A 17,400-nucleotide genomic window follows, 5' to 3' on the forward strand; every position below is an offset into this window, starting at 1 on the left:
CATTAAAATTGGTGAAAAAGACTCATGGATTCATTGCTCTCATATAAAGCCTGCACCATTCATAGGTGAAGAGATTTCAGATAGACCTGAGGTAGACGCTAAAGAGGTAAAAACCCTAATGATAGCAACTGTTAAAGAGCAAAGAAAGTTGAGAGGAAACAGGCAGTTCCCATTTAATAATCCCACTGATCAGTTAAATGCTTTGGGACTCAGTCTTCGTAAAGTATCAGGAGACGGAAATTGCCTTTTTAGGGCTTTAGCAGACCAGCTAGAAGGTCACTGTAGAAATCATCTCAGACACAGACAAGAAGCTGCTTCTTATATGATTAACCATAGACAAGAGTTTGAGTCTTTTATAGTAAATGACTCCCCTTTTGAAGAATATGTTGATGAATTAAAGAAATTTGGAAAGTGGGGAGGAAATGATACAATTGTAGCATTTGCTAAGCAGCATCAGCTGAATGTTGTGGTTCATCAATTAAATCAGCCTTTATTGAGAATCAGTGGCACAGACAAAACTGATGCTAGAGAACTCCACATTTTCTACCATAAAGAACATTATGACAGCATTAGAAAGATCAATGACAATTCAGAAACCCCTGCCACTTTGGCATGCAGAGAATTGGGGAACCAGTTAAAACAATGTGGCATACCCCAAACTCTAGCAGCTTAAATACCTTAAAATTTAACAAGCATTTCCTTCCACAGGCAAAAGCACTGAAGCACATGGCCTAGTTTTCTGGCCCACCTCAATTTCTCCCACCCTTTTCCCTACCCTATACCTATTTTTTTTTTTAATCCTTTTTGCTTTTTGTTTTGTTTTGACTTTTGAAAGGCACTGAAAAGACCTGGAATTCACCACACCTTTAAATTCTTTAAGAGCACAAAAGGGTGCTTAGCGAATCTTTTGCCTTTTATTTTTGGTTTTTGGTTTTGCTTTGTTTTTTTTTTTTTTTACTTTTGTTTCTTTTGCTTTTCTTTAAAAACCCGATTTTGTAAACTAAGTGACTTTTCAAAGGCATTTTAAGTATATGCTATTGAATATTGAATCTTGCTAATTGAAGTCTTATTTCTTTTTGATGAATTAATCACCACTTTAAGTATCTGCTACTGTTATACTAGAGAATTCATGTATAAGATGATGTGGTCTACTTGCTAAAAGAAGATTATGTAATAATGTCTAAAAGAAGATTATGTAACAATGTCTAATATAATCAGCTATTTACATTCATTTATTATTTATATGTCATTATACTCTGGGTATGGTTTGGAATTATTGTATATATCACTAATATATTCTCAGTTATGCAGCATAGCACACATTTTTACCATCATATTGTCTTTGGTGAAATTAATGAGATTTCAGAAATATGGAAACTTATCATTTCAGAGACTAACTTGCTGTGAACTCTGATGCAGGCCCTGGAGAGAATATATGTGCAACAAAAGGAGAGACAGGTATACATAAGTCCATGGTTTGCTTATGATGGTGACTATGTAGAGCACAATTACTAGGCACAGTCCAGTATTCATCCTCTCTCCCTCCTAATTTAACCTAATTTAACTGAACTTACTTATCTTTTTATCTCACTCAGTTGAATTCACCTGTGGCCTAGCACAATCACTGGCTGTCTCGGAACCATGAGATATGGTATGATAACCTTTCCATAACATTTTCAGGTGTCATGAACACATACTAAATTTGACTTTGATCCAGACACATGGTGGTAAAAAGTGTTACTGATTGCAAAATGCTATGCTAAGGTTTAGTAAAAAAAAAAAATACAGCAATTCAAACAGTTAAAGAAGAAATCCAGCTTTCCAGACCAGAGTCCAGAGTCCAGAATCCAGACCAGAGTCCAGAATCCAGTTTTCCAGACCAGAATCCAGTTTCCTCCTGATGACATCTTACCACTTCAAGAAGACAAGAGAACTCAGAGACTTTATATGAACTGTTTTGCTTTATTAGCTTTTACTATCTCCTTTCTGTTATATACTATCTGTAACATGTACTCTCTGCAGAGGCTCTCCCTTTGCAAGACTAATGTCAAAGCGTCGGTTCATGAGGAAAGAAAAAAAAAAAAAAAAACTTTCCTCTCTTCTTTTTCTGTATTGTTGTTCGCATATTATTAGTCAGCAAAAGTTATTATATTCTTTTTACTGTTCCATCAAGGAAACATTCCATTTCTTGAGGAAGCAAAGGGGGGAAATGTGGTAAAATATGAAAGTTTTTAACAGTCGGTTAGGATAACTGAAAGACGCCAGTTTTTCAAGGACCACCCTTTTGGGGAGGAGATGAACAGTCCGCCTGCTGCGCATGTCAGACTGCCTGCCGGGTACAGTCCGCCTGCTGCGCATGTCAGACTGCCTGCCGGGTACAGTCCGCCTGCTGCGCATGTCAGACTGCCTGCCGGGTACAGTCCGCCTGCTGCGCATGTCAGACTGCCTGCCGGGTTTTTTGACTTCCGGGGTGGAGAGAAGCGGAGGAGCCCTTTTTGCCTGCTTGGCGGGACTCCTGGCGGCGCAGCACAGACGGTCTCCCTCACTCCAAAGGTGGCCTTTTTTGGTTTGGTGAGTTTTTATAAGAAATATAGACTAAGCCTAGATTTAAGACGATTTGTACTGTATTTCTACTTTCCTATCCTTCTAATCAACAACACCTTATATACAATAAAGGCTCTATCTAGAAAACCAGAAGCTTCTTCCATTTACTAGTCTGGGAGATAAATTAAGGGAAAAGTTAAGTAGGGGAGATTTATGATCTAATATCCAATTTTAAATTTCACAAATCTCAAAGGCCATTATGGAAAAGTGGAATCTGACTTGTTCTACTCAGTCCTAGAGGACAGAACTGGAAGTAACTGATGGAATTGGTAGAGGTAGATTTTAAGTCAGTGTAAGGGAATATTTCTGAACAAATAGACCTGCAATAAAGAAAAATGAGTACTAGAGGTACTTATTGATACACTCACTGGGTAAACACTTATTGGATTTTTTTCAGAATGGACTCCCATTCATGGATGGGTTGGCCCAGTTAAATTTTCAGTGGCATATGTTTATGTCATGGTTATCTAGGCTCGGTAGAAGATGATCATCAAGACAGGGTACCTGAATTCTTATCTTAGCTTTGCTGTTAAGATGTGTGACCCTGGACAAGTTAGTTCACTTCTCTATGACCATATTTCCTCATCTGTTAAATGAGGGGAACTGCATGACCATTAAGATCCATTCCTTTAAAGAATTATCATGTTTGTGAAGTGAAAGCTTGAGCATTGACAAACTGGTTTCATATGTCAGAATACTAAACTCCAAATCATAGTCAATAATCTTGCAAATCCATTCTATTAATCAAAATAAGGACACTGTAAGGCAGAAATCCATTCTTGGTATTAGCAAAAACCTCATAATTCAGAGTTTAGTGAATGAGAAACAGTAGCCTTATCTGTAAATAAAAGGAAAAAAAATATTTTCATGACTGTATTGGTGGTTCCCAAAAGATAGAATAGGCAGCTAGGTAGTATAGTGAATAGAGCACCAGTCCTAGAGTCAGGAAGATGAATCTTCCTGAATTCAAATCTGGCCTTGAACACTAAAAAGCTGTGTGACCCTGCAGAAGTCACTTAACTTTTCCTCAGTTTCCTCTTTTATAAAATTAGCTGGAGAAGGAAATGGCAAATCACACCAGTATCTTTGCCAAGAAAACCCCAAACAGGGTCGTGAAGAGGTAGACATAGTTAAAAAACAACTCAACAACAAAAAACACAGCATTCCTCCTTTTATACTGGTTAATAAAGAAATAGTGACATTTCCAGTGCCTAATCATTACTTTATCAGAGAGCCATATCTTAGGAATAGCTTTCAGTTCTACATCCTGAGTCTGTCCAGGTAATATATCAGATACAGGCATCAAAATGTTTTCCCTCATCTTCCAATAGAATACAAGTTCCTTAAAGTCTGGAATGTCATTCTCTTTTTTTCTTTTATTCGTAGTTCCAGTATCTCACAGGCAGCAGGATATAAAAGCTAGACAACTAGACTGAGAGCCTGGAAGACACGTGTTCAAGTCTCTCCTCTTACACCTATTGACTGGGTGAACCTAGATAAATCACTTAACCTCTTAGAATCCCAGGTCACTCTCTAAGTCTAGAAGGTACAGCAGAGTTGTTTATCTTTACTGATAGTAGATAATTCTTTTCTGAGATTCCTTGATGAATGAAACCACAGCTCTAGACAAAAAACAAAACAAACAAAAAACAACTGCCAGCACCTACCATGATGCCTTGTATGTAGTAGGAGTTAAACTAGATTGAAACTTGTACCAATTAAACCAATTGGAAATTCTACCAATTGCATATTGGTTTGAGAGCTTTGAGAGCTTTGAAAGCTTTTTGTCATGGCACTTGTTTTCTCTATTTCTACCAAACTCAAAAAATCAATGAACCAATCTAAAGTTATGCTCTGCAAATCTGCGGAATAATTTTTTAGGACAAAAGAAATACTTAATAGTCAGGAGAGAGGAGGATTTTTTTCTATCCTCTTTTTCAGAAACATTTGCGTGCAAAGTGGAATTGTTTCCTGAGGTCCACATTAACTAGTTGAAATCTCCTCACAACCTGTATTATGGAGCTATAAAGTTTTATCTGCTTGAATGCCAATGTAGATGTGCAGACTCTATCTTTACTATACATGAGCTATAAAGAGTCAGAATCATAATTACAGAATTTAGGAGGCACAGAACAACATTACTGCTACTGATTTACCACATTAGCTTTGACAAGCCTCACTTTTAAATGCCATAGCAATTACACAAAAGTTGCAGAGTGACGGAAGGAGGAAGAAATGGGAATTCTATAAATGTAAATTGCTAGCACAATATTGAAGAAACCCCAAATAATGCAGAAGCTCTTGCTTATTTTCCACAAGGAAGATTTAGAGGCCCGAATATTTTCTGTGTATGGTAGGCATGAGTGGAGGATACATACAGGTCTAGGTCAACTAGTCATTACTTCTACCAGCATCATTAAAATGAAACAACAATTAGGTAGCACATTAGAAAGGGTTTCATAGTATTTGTACTTGATTCATTACAAAATAGTTAAATGTTCCAAAATGCATATATTCCTTATCAATATGCTTTGTGGTCATTAATAACCTTGTATAATTCTGCCTGAAATCTGTGGATGGTTAGTACAGTTGATGAGTGTATGTTGTTAATAAGTCAACTTAATTATGAACTCCTTGAGGGTAAGGGCCACTTTTTAGGTTGAACTCATGTGCTTGCTCCCTCCAGGAATGAATCTTTCTTGATTCCTTAGGCTATTTGAGGTTTTACCATAAATATACTTATGTGTATTCACACGTACAGTACATTTACATGCACGTGTATGTGCACAGGTATGTACATACAGTACAGATACATATGTGCATGCGTGCACGTATGTGTGTATGTATGTATGTGTGTGTGTATGTGTGTGTGTGTGTGTGTGTGTGTTGATTTCCTCCTTCTCTCCCCATGCTACATGGAATATAACTCCTTGAGGGGAGAGATCTTTTTTGTTGCTGTCTTTGGATCCCAGTGCCTAACAGCAGTACGTGGAACATAGTAGGCATTTTATGAATTCTTATTGGATTGGATTGCACTGTATCTCCTCCAATGTACTCAACAAAGTGTTAGGCACATTGCTAAGAATTCACAAATTACTTGCTTATTGTTAATTACTTACTAATGAGGCCAAAGTGGCACTTTTAATCCTGCATGGGCTAGTTAGCTTCAGTCTGTTTTACAGCCCCAGATTGTAACTCTGATCTTTCAAATGTTTGTCATTAGTCATAAAGTAATAAGATGTGAACGTGTGGCTAGAGTCAGCATAAATCTATGCCCATTGCAGGAAGACTTAAATCTCAGTCTCTACTAAGAAGGAAGCCAGATGTGTTATCATAAAGTCTCTCATCTCTCCTCTTCAATAGCTCATAAGCCTTTTATAGCATTTCTGGTCTTTGAGGAAAAAGTGTCTTATCTATCTCCTAAAAGTTGGTTAACTCCTCTAGAGGTGCCCTCAATCTCCCCAGGAGCTTGCCTCAGCTCTCTGTGTCTCTATATGTTTTTCTTTCTCTCTGTCTTTCCCCCCCAAATTCTATGAATTCATATATCTCACCTATTCTCTAAAAGACAAAACAAAGACAAAAGCATAAAAAACCTCTACTTTACTCCATTATTGACTTGTCTTTATCCTTTAACTCTCCTACCATAAGCTCCCCTCCAAAAAAATTATTTATATTTGCTGCCTTCATATTCTCAGTACTCATTTCTCAGTCTCTTCCTAGGTAACTGCCAACCCCATTACTTTCCTGAAACTGTTTTCATCTTATATTTCATCATATCTTCGCCAGAAACTATTACAACCTTTCTTTCCGTCCTCATCTTCCTAGAACTCAGTGCAACTTTTGGCATTAACTGTCTAGATATTTTCTCATCCCACTGTTGCATTCTCTGGGTATTTCTCTTCTAGCTTAGGCTCCTTTGCTGCATTATCTGCTAACTCTTGTATGGCAGGTGAGTGGCTCAATGGATAGAGTGCTAGGCCCAGAGTCAGGAAAACCTGCATTCAGATTCAGCTTCAGACACTTTTTAGATTTTTGTTCCTGGTCAAATCACTTCACCTCTGTCTATATCAATTGTGAATGGGGATAATAATAGTACCTATCAACCAGAGTTGTTGTGAGGATCAAATAAGATAATATGTGTAAGTTGCTTAGCATAGCCTCTATCCCCAATCTCCTGCCCCGCAAAGTTGTGTTCTAGGTCATGTTTTTCTCTCTTTCAATGTAGTGACTTTATCAGCCTTCTTGGGTTCAATGATCAATACTGTCATATAAGAGGTATGAGTTACCATCTTTCTGTGTGCCTTAGACATAAATACCTCTTGCATGTGTATCTTTTCATCCATGACCCTTGGAAATATATATCCCTCATGTGTATCTATCCTACTATGTAATCCCTATACATGTTCACTTTTCATTTGAACTCTACCTTTACTGGTGAGGGGAGAATGTTTCATTGTTATTGGTATCATTAGATTACTTTGAATAGATGTGTCCTGTGTCTTACGATTATAAATCGACATGAGGTATGATTTGAAAAGCAGTCAGACCAGTTATCCAATCTATTCCTATCATTATCCTCAACTGCCTGATGAACAATTTATAGCTATTTTCATTGGTATCTTAAACTCAAAGTGTGCAACAGAGAACTGATCATGTTCTCTGTATCCCAAACTTACCCTTTCTCCAAATATCTTTATTTCTTTTCTGTGTATCCGCATCTTCTTAGTAACCCAGCTTTAGAACTAGAGAATCAATCTTGATTCTTCCCTCTCTTCCCTTCTCCATATGTACCTGGTTGCCAAATGTTGATTATACCTCTAAATTTCTCATATCCATCACCTTCTCTACAAAAAACATATCTATCAACCTAGTTCAGGCCCTTAGCATCTTTTGCCTCGACTATCATCATAGGTTTAAAATAGAATAAGATTAAGCCTTTTAGCAAAGGTTTTTGTGAAGATCAGAATGAAAAAAGCAAACTGTGAAGCATCATAGCTCTTTTATATTTGTCATGATTGTAACAGAAAATAATATAATTCTGATGGGTGTTATAGGTAATCATAAGTCATGGGTTTAGAGCTAGAAGGGACATTAAAGCCTATCTGATTTGACTTCTTGTTTTTCAGATGAGAAACTGAGACCAGAGAGGTTAAATGATCTTCCTAGGAGTTCAAAGAGGTAGTGAAAAAAAAAGACCTGAAGCCAAACTCTTTGACTTCAAATCCAGTTCTCTTTCCAGGGTGGCATACTAACCTTGGTACATGATAATTCTGCTTTGGTTCCCAAAGCACTTTCAAATAAATTATCTTCATTAGACTTTCTTAATTATATATAGCTTAGACCACTATTAAAATTAGTTTATGTGCCACAAGCATAGGTCAAGTAAGCAGTAAAGGAAAGTGACCTAGTAATGAGTTGGGCCATAGACAGAAATTTGTCTAGGATAATCTGAAGTTCCAATTTGTCCTATGAGAGCCCAGTTCTCTATAAGAAGGGTGCAGAGTACCACCAAAGATTAAATCCCCCTTTAACTAGATATCTGTGCCAAATTTGAAAGGTTGGCTCTCATTATGTTTCTGTATTCTAATGCATTTAACTTTTATTAATATTGATAGTCACCTAAATTCAACACTGAACACTTTCAGAAGTCAAGAAAGTGATGTCTGAACATCAACATTTTTGCAGTGAGCTATTATATGGACTATATTAGTTTGTCCTAGCCCATTTGACATCAATAGTTGGTTACTCCCACTTGGCAAGCATTTACAGAGAGAGGAGGGAGATAGTGATGAATTGGTGTCAAATTGCTTTCTAACAGTCTGTCTAAACCCCAGAAAGCATCATCTTCCAACCTGGCCATGAAAAATGAACATTAATCTCCTATTCTGAAGTTTGCTGTTTGTGTCACCATAATTAGTGTGTGTGTGCATGTCCAGAGTGGGGTGTATTTTAATGGAACTCCAATCATGGGGATGGGGGTGGGAGCTTGTGTTGATGCTACATTTTTCAGGTTATCATCAGGTAAACTGGAAAATTATCCTACCAAATTATATTCTCAGCAGGGGTAGATTTAGACGGTCTAAAAAACCCTGGGCATAGTGACATCTGTATCTCTGGAAAGGGATCAATTTACATACCATCTGCTACCAGAGAATTGAGGTACTTGAATGGAGATATTTTGGCTCTGGCAATAAATGATCAGGGTTACAGCTATGGGGAGAGTTAAATGTACCACACAGAGATTCTGACAGAACTAAGTATGGCTACCCTGGAAAAAGAGGAATTTGTATGGTATCATTTGGTTGGTGAGAGATATTAGAAGAAAAGGCAGGCACAGAACTTGGGAATTTCTCTTCTTTGGCTGGGGAAAACTCAGCAAGAGATTTTTTGAGCACTGAAGGAAAGTTCGTCTTTTTTTTTTTTTAATGTGTCATTGAAAAAAAAAATCACTGGACTTGAGCCTTAGTAAAAGGCAGAGAGTAGGGATATTCTTTCCAAGGTGCAGCATACTGTGTCTGTAAGTAACAGCTTGAGAGGAAATTACAGTCATTAGGGTGCAATGGTAAATAGTTTTTATTTCTATTTAATTCAAATTAAATCTGATTCAAAATACACGGGAAACAAGGGTGGTTATTGCCAAGAATGCTATTAAAGCTTCTGCTCAGCCCTTCTGCAGACCCTTTATTAGGATGAGACTGAGTAATATTTCCCTCAGTTGCCCTTCTGCTGAATCATCTCTCCATGCTCCTTCTCTTTTCCACTCCCTCTCCCCCCAAAAAACAAAACTAATGGGGGAAGGACTATAAATTTTGGAAGAAAAAGTGACACAGTTAAGAAAATATTGAGTGAAACATTTGGTTTACAATTTCCAGGATTTTAAAAAGAAATCCCAAAGCAACTTTAAAAATGATTTTTACAGGACTTGATAAAGTGAACCACTGTGATTTCCTTAGGCTGTCTTTTCTCATACCAAAATGACATTCACATGTGATTCCTGTGACTTGTATACATAAATAAAACATTTCTTAAGCACTTACCATGCACCAGGCACTGTGACATGTCTTTGAAAATAGAGTATTTCTAAGTATAGAACCTGTGCTCCAAAAAATTAAAGGATTAACTATTTACCTTTGCTGGAGGAAATCAGAATAGAAAGGTCTGGACACATATCATGAAAGTCAATGAACAGGACCGTGTTATTTAAAGGCCATTTCAATCCATTCACTTCCAACTTGCCATTGTTTGTGGGGTCATGAGGTGGTAGCAATAGAGTTAAAATGCCACATGGTACTAGATTGTATCAGACATTTAGTCACCAGTTTTGCAAATCTAATATCAAGATGAAATTTACTTAGGACCTCTTTTTTTTCAGTTTCACCCTCAATTTCAGAGCCTTAGAAGATGCCTGACAAATGAATTGCTCCCACAAGTCAGTACTTGCAGGCATCTTTAGCTAGAAGCACAGTCCCTGGCATCAGGATAATGAAGCTTCTTTGACTTGATAGCATCCACCTGCCCCTATCTTCCAGCTGCACCTGTAATGCTGTGAGCACAAGAATGTGGTCCTTTGAAAAAAGATAGTTTTAGCAAGTTTTATTTTTGGTATTCCTTTCCCAGCTGTACTTCTGACTTTAGTGCTATGCCTCAGTGGCAGTCTTCCTCTAGAAATGCCCTCAGTGCCTGGGGCCTCCTCACCCTGGATCATCTTCTCCAAGCCTGTGACCTCCTCATCCTGGAATAGCCATTTGCCATGCCGACACCATTCAGCCATTGGTGGATTCCCCTAGGGCCCTCCATTTCTCTACTGGCTGTGCTTCTGACTTTCCAGACTTCAATATCCTGCTTTTATGTTAGTATTTTCATCCCACCTCCTCCCCTATGCAACCCCTAGCCTTTCAGTTGCCATTTGTATTTTCTCTTCCATTCTTTGTATATAAGCTCCTTGAAGGCAGGAACAGTCTTTCTTTTTGCTTGTATTTGTAACCTCAGCACATAGTGCAAATAGCACATAGCGTATAGCAAATACTTAATAAATGATCCTTGCCTTGCTTTGACAGTTTTCTTGTTGATTTCACTAGGTACTGAACTAAGTTATGTTTATTTTATGGATTAGTGGCTAGAGTCCTAGGTTTCAAGTCAGAAAGTCCTGGGATAAATTCCCATCTCCAACACCTAAAGTTCCTAGATGACCCTGGACAAATCACTTAAACTCACTCAAGTCTCAACTTTCTCATCTGGAAAATGAGTATACCAATAATATTATCTAGCATGCAGGTTAATTGAAAATGTCTAATGAAATAATGCATTAATACATTTTTCATATCTTAAAGTTATTTTATTTTTATTATTTTCAAATAAGATAATATCTACAAAGTACAATATAAATGTATGTTATTATTGTTACCCAATGATAAAGACTACCTAAAAATTAAATGTTTTATAATATAAAGGGAGCCTATAAAAATACTACTCCTTACACTGATTTAACATTTTGGTAGAGACCTTATCAGGACTTTGTAACATGACTACATCATAAAAGTCTAATTGAGTCCTCTAGCCAATAAAAAGATTAGTGCTATCCCTTAATAGCACTATTATACAGAGGTTCTATTGCATCTTCTCATAGTTTAGCAGTGGATGCATATTTTCTCTAAAAGTGTGGTTAGGGTCTGTGTTTAAGGAGATTTATTGTTTTTCATGAGCTTTGAGCTTTATCTTCTTTGCTTCAGGGAAGCTGAACAGATGTGAGAAAAAATATGATTCTGTTTCTCTTAGAAGAAATAGCCAATTGACTTAAAAATTTTCTCCTTCACTTTCATGTCTGCCGGTCTAACTACAATCATCCTTTCTGTGTCATTTTGGGAGTAATTTATTCCTCCAGACCATTATTTCTTGGCCTCTTTGTTCGGACCACCAACATAGATGTCAGTTCTTGTAATAGTTTCTCCCTCTACCCCCAACATTGATATCTGTATCTCAGGAACTAGATAGAGAGCACCAAATCATTTCCTGATGGCTATCAATCACTCATCACAAGGTAACAATTTCCAGGCATCTTATGTCTATCAGTCCCAGACAGTTGGCCTCAGTGTGAAAAATCCAGGGTTCTATTAAAGGCATAAGCAACGCTTTCCACAAAGAGAGTGAATGTAGAAGATAATTATCCTCCTTCTTGAGATTCACTCATTCATTCATTCATTTATTCAACAAGCATTTCCTCAGTGCCCACTAAATGGGAGGCACTTTGCTATTTACTGCAGGGAATATAAAGATACTGTCCTTGCTTTCAATTATATTACAATACAGGACAAAAGCTGACTCTAAAAAAGGGGGAACAAGACATTATGTAATAAATAATTTTAAAATGCTATGAACCAAATGCTATAGGAGTTCAAAAGATGGAGAGAGCTCTTCTGGTAGGGATAATAAGAAAAGGCTTGATGAAAGACATAATAACTCACATTGGTGTAGAGCTTTTAAGTTTACAAAGCCTGAACAATGCTTTGAAGTAGATAATCTAAAGGTGTTTTTAGGTGGGCAGATATGTGATTCCATAAGTGTGGGGACATCCCAATATAGAAAATCCTTCTTTTGATTCAGACAGTGAAGTCATCTAAAGTTTTAGAAAATTGCCTATGATTAGGTACACAAGACAAAATAGTAAATTATCATAGTAATTTAGTGTTTGATAAATCCAAAGACTACAGCTTCTGGGATAAAAAAAAACCTCACTATTTAACAAAAACTGCTGGGAAAACTGGAAAACAGCATAGCAGAAACTAGATATAGACTAACATCTTATAGTGGATACCAAGATAAGGTCAAAATGGGTACAAGATTCAGACATAAATGGTGATAGTATAAGTGAATTGGAAAATCAAGTTTATCTTTCAGAACTGTGTAGAAGGAAAGAATTTTGGATGAAATGATAGAGAACATTATGGAAAGTAAAGTGGATAATTTTTATTATATTAAATTAAAAAGTTTTTGTACAAAATCAATGCAACAAATATTAGAAGGAAAACAGAAAGCTGGGAAATAATTTGTATAGCAAGTATCCCTGATAAAATCCTAATTTCTCAAACCTATAGAGAACTGAGCAAAACAGATAATACATGTCATTACTAATTGATAAATGGTCAAATGATATGAACAAGCAGTTTTCAGATAAAGAAATCAAAGTTATCTATAGTCATGAAAAATGCTCAAAATCACTACTGATTAGAGAAATGCAAATTAAAACAACTTGAGGTACCATCTCACACTATCAAATTAATATGACAGAAAAGGAAAATAATAAATTTTGACAAGTATGTGGGAAAATTGGGACACTAATGCATTGTTGGTGGAGTGGTGAACTGATCTAATCACTCTGGGGAGCAATTTGGAACTATGCCAAAAGAGCAATCAATCAAACTATGTATACCCTTTGATCCAGCAATAACACTACTATTTCTGTATCCTAAGGATCATAAAAATGGGGAAAGAACCTACATGTACAAAAGCGTTCCTAGAAACTCTTTTTTCTGCTGCCAAAGAATTGAAAATTGAGGGAATGCCCATAAGATGGTGAATGGCTGAACAAGGTGTGGTATATGAATGTAATGGAATACTATTGTCCTATAAGAAATGACAAGGAGGCAGATTTCAGCAAAACCTGGAAATACTTACATGAATTGATACTGAATGATGTGAGCAGAATCAGGAAAATATTGTACACAATAACAGCAACATAGGGTAATGATTAACTATGAATAACTTGGCTCTTCTTAGCAATACAGTGATCCAAGACAATTCCAAAGGACTCATGATGGAAAATGCTATCATCCTCCAGAGAAAGAACCAATATAGTGTGAATGCAGATTGAAACATAGTATTTTTAATTTTTTAAATTTTTTCCCTTTTGGTCTGTTTCTTCTCTCATGTGAATATTATGGAAAAATATTTCATGTGATTGCATATATATATACATATATATACATGTGTGTATATTATGTATATCATATATATATATATATATATATATATAATTGCTTACCATTTTACCATTCTAGGAAAGGAGAGGGGAGGGGAAGAAGGGAGGGAGAAAATTTGGAACTCAAAAATTTGTTTTAATGAATGTTAAAATTTATCTTTACATGTAATTGGAAAGAATAAAATTATATTAAAAAATAAAGAAAGTTTCCTATGGCACTGAGGTTAATTGACATAACCACTGTCACACAACTAATACCTGGCACATACTAGATGCCCAATACATGCTTGTTGATAATTAGTGCTCAAATCTAGATTTACTGAAATTCAATTTTGCTATCATTCTACTAATTTGACATACAGAAATTCCAGAGAGTGGCAACCACATGGCACGTTTGGAGAATAAGTAATAAAATTGATCTGACGTATAGGATTTATATAGAGACAAAAATTATATGAATAGGTTTTAGGCAGATGATAGGAGACCTTGAATGCTGGGATAAAGAATTTGAATATTATTTGGTAGGAGATACTAGGGAGCCATTGAATGTTTTTCAGTAGGATAGACACATGATCAAAGGACTGTTTTTTTTTTAAATATTGATACGGAACAGGTGGAAGAAAGGAGATGGGGAGAGTTAGGACTAAGAAACAGGTTCCTGCCACTTGATGACTGGTAAAAGACAGGTAAGATAGAGCTGCTAAAACTAGGAAAGCAAGGAACTACAAATTACCATTGAATAACAGAAGCCAAACACTATATAAGGACTAGTGTCTCATACTGGATAGCCCAGTTTGCTCTACAGATATGAAAGTTGCTAACTGCTATTTCATAACATTCTTTTCCTATTAATAATGCTCTATCCAATCTTGTTATCTTGTATTTGGAGCACCCCATCTCACACTTCTAAAAATCAAATAGGAAGAATAGTTATATTAGAAGTCAATTATATTGTGAACAGAAAATTGATTCCAAGAAGATTTGCTTAATTGTGTTGCTTACACTAAAGTTGGCATTGAGCTCTAAACTATTAAGAATGCTTCATGGTTGCAGCTCTGGACCCAGCCTTGCCACTGGATTATGAAAAAGAGGAGGACATGGTACTGATGAAACAGATGTGCACCAATATGGGGAATCTGCTTAAATATATTGACCCACAATCCTGAGAATCTAGCCACCCAGAGAAGCTACATGGACATAAAAGGCCAAGGAGATTGTCTATGTCCTGGAGTCCAACCTAGCCATGCTCAAGCTATACTAGTGCTCAAGCTATACTAGTTCAACCTATTGCTCCTCTAGACCACACTGATAGACTTGATTGTACTGAAGGCCCTCACCAATCTTCTCTACACTGTTTTTTACTCAGTGCAAGTGCATGATTGACCAAGCCCATCAAGTAGAGTGGCCTATCTGGCAGATAAAAACACCTTAGAGACTTGCTGAAGACTTCTCATTGCCAAGCTTTCTGGCAAGCCTTGGATGAGAAGACATTTTTTTTATGGCATCACAAGATTTGAAGAAGATCTGAAAATTTGAAGACTTATCTGCCATGTTGTAGGCATCATACATCAACATGTGTTTTTTTATTGTTGTCCTAAACAGGGCTTTAGAAATTATTGATACTTATATATTAATGGCTATTGCACCCATTTGGGATGGTATTAATTCATTAATATTATATATTAGTAAAGTATTGACCATATGGCAGTTATCACAGGCAGAAAAGCCCCAAAGGACCCATGCTCTCTGTACATGGTCTCAAGGAGAATTCAGAAGCCCTACAATACCTACATTGTCCTAAGAGAAGAGTGCACAACAAGAAACAGCATTCTGAGCCAAGAACACAAGCCAAGATGGAGCCAAGATGGCCACCCTCATGTGGTCAAGACTTTTTATCCTCTTTTGACTCGAGGCAGGTAATTATACATTGATCAAACCTAAGTGGTTAGTATCATTCCATTGGTTGCCATGACTTGAGGGTGGTCCAAATTAAAATAAGCTCTACAGATGACATCAGGGAAAAGCATGCAAAAGACTATCCCCTAAATTGTTCAAGGCAAAGTCCATTATCTAGGTATAGTTTAATCCCATCAGTCCTTCAATGAACTGGAAAAAAGAATCAATCTCCATCTCTTTTGTACCCTTAAGATGGTCCCAAACAAGATTTCTGGAGTGGGAGAGAAGAAAGCAACTAAAACTCGGTCTCTGAGTCCCCAAGAAATGCATTATTAATAATTATTTTCTCACAATGTTAGCTGCTGGCTGCTGACAGAGATTCTACAAGATCTGTCAGATAATCCACTAAAGGTGTGGATAAGCAACTATGCTGGGAGTGTCAATAGCCAGGCCAGGTCTTTATCTCCATCCAAGAAGAGATTATCAAATCCAAAAACTTTATGAAAAAGACTGACTTTGAGAACATTTGCTTCCATTTGGCCTCCTCCCCAAAACTCGCCATTATCTTTCTGTTTTCTCCATAACATTATCCCTCCTATCCATTTAGCTTCCTATATAAAAAAACTTTACTTTTTTAAAAAAGAAAGCTTCTATCTGGAAGATTCTGATTTTTGAGAGACCTTGTTTATCTAGATAGTGTGGGATGCCTGAAGCCAATGGTCTTAGAGTCTAGTCCTAGATACATTTATTAGTTTGGGAATACCTTCCTTCCCCTAACTGAGCACCTTGCATCATACTTCACTGAAAAAATTAGGCCATTCAATGAGATCTCACTCTACTACCCACCTCCTCACCTCATATCACTCAGATATCTTCTGCTACTTTCTCTTCCTTCATGTCTGTATTGCATAAAGAGGTGAGCATTTTTATTCCCAAGGCATTTGTTCTATATAATCCCATTCTTTCACATTTTCTCTATCATTCACTATCACCATTCTCCCTCTAATCATCAATCTCTCCCTATCTACCGACTCCTATGCTGCCTACAAATATTCCCATCCTTGCCAAAACCACACTTAATATGACAATAAGGAATACTTAGCATTCTATCTACCCCGTCCCCTTTATGGATAAATTCCTTGGGATAGCCATCTACACTAGGCACCTCTATTTCATCTCCTCTATTTGCTTCTTAGGGAGGTTATTTTAATCTCAACCCCTTTGCAATCTGGCTCCCAACTTCGTACATTCAACTGCAACTATTCTCTTCAATATTACCACTGATCTAGAAATTGCCAAATCTAATGGCCTTTTTTCAATCTCCATCTATCTTGATCTCTGTGGAGCTTTTAATACTAGTGATCAACATCTCTTCTGAGTACTCTTTCCTCTCTAATTTTTCATGTAAATGTTATCTCTTTGCCTTCCTCCTGCCTCTATGATTCAGCTCCCTTAGTTTCTTTTCTGAATTTTCATCCAGGTCATATGTTTTCATTGTGGGTGTCTCCTGAGGTTCAGTCCTTGACCCTTTGCTATTTTCCCTTTGTTCTATCTTGTTTGCTTTTTTTAAGAAATCAGCTCCATGGCTTCAATTATTCTCCTGAGTTCTGTTCCCACATCACTATATGTTTTTTTGTAAACTTAAATTGGATGTTTCATAGGTACCGCAAACTCAACTGTCTAAAAAAGAACACATATTTTCCCACAAATCTACTATTCTAAACTTTTCTATTACTATAGAGTAAACTGTCATCTTCCCTATCACTCAGCCTCCCTAACTCAATGCCATTCTTAACTCTTTATTCACACTCATCCCACATATCCATCTTCCTGCAGCTCACTAAGGATGATGAACCCTATTTTTAATATTAAATTTTGCTTTACTAGGGTACTTTATGAATCTGTTATGATCCATTTTATAGTTC

The 17,400-nt window shown here is 36.7% G+C and overlaps 1 pseudogene; it reads left to right on the forward strand.

The window, feature by feature from the left end:
- Positions 1-14,676: 14,676 nt before the first annotated feature.
- On the forward strand, positions 14,677-16,059 carry LOC122728811 (annotated as a pseudogene).
- Positions 16,060-17,400: the final 1,341 nt, after the last annotated feature.

Source organism: Dromiciops gliroides, chromosome 5 (assembly GCF_019393635.1).
Source record: "Dromiciops gliroides isolate mDroGli1 chromosome 5, mDroGli1.pri, whole genome shotgun sequence".
In the NCBI taxonomy this organism is placed as follows: Eukaryota; Metazoa; Chordata; class Mammalia; order Microbiotheria; family Microbiotheriidae; genus Dromiciops; species Dromiciops gliroides.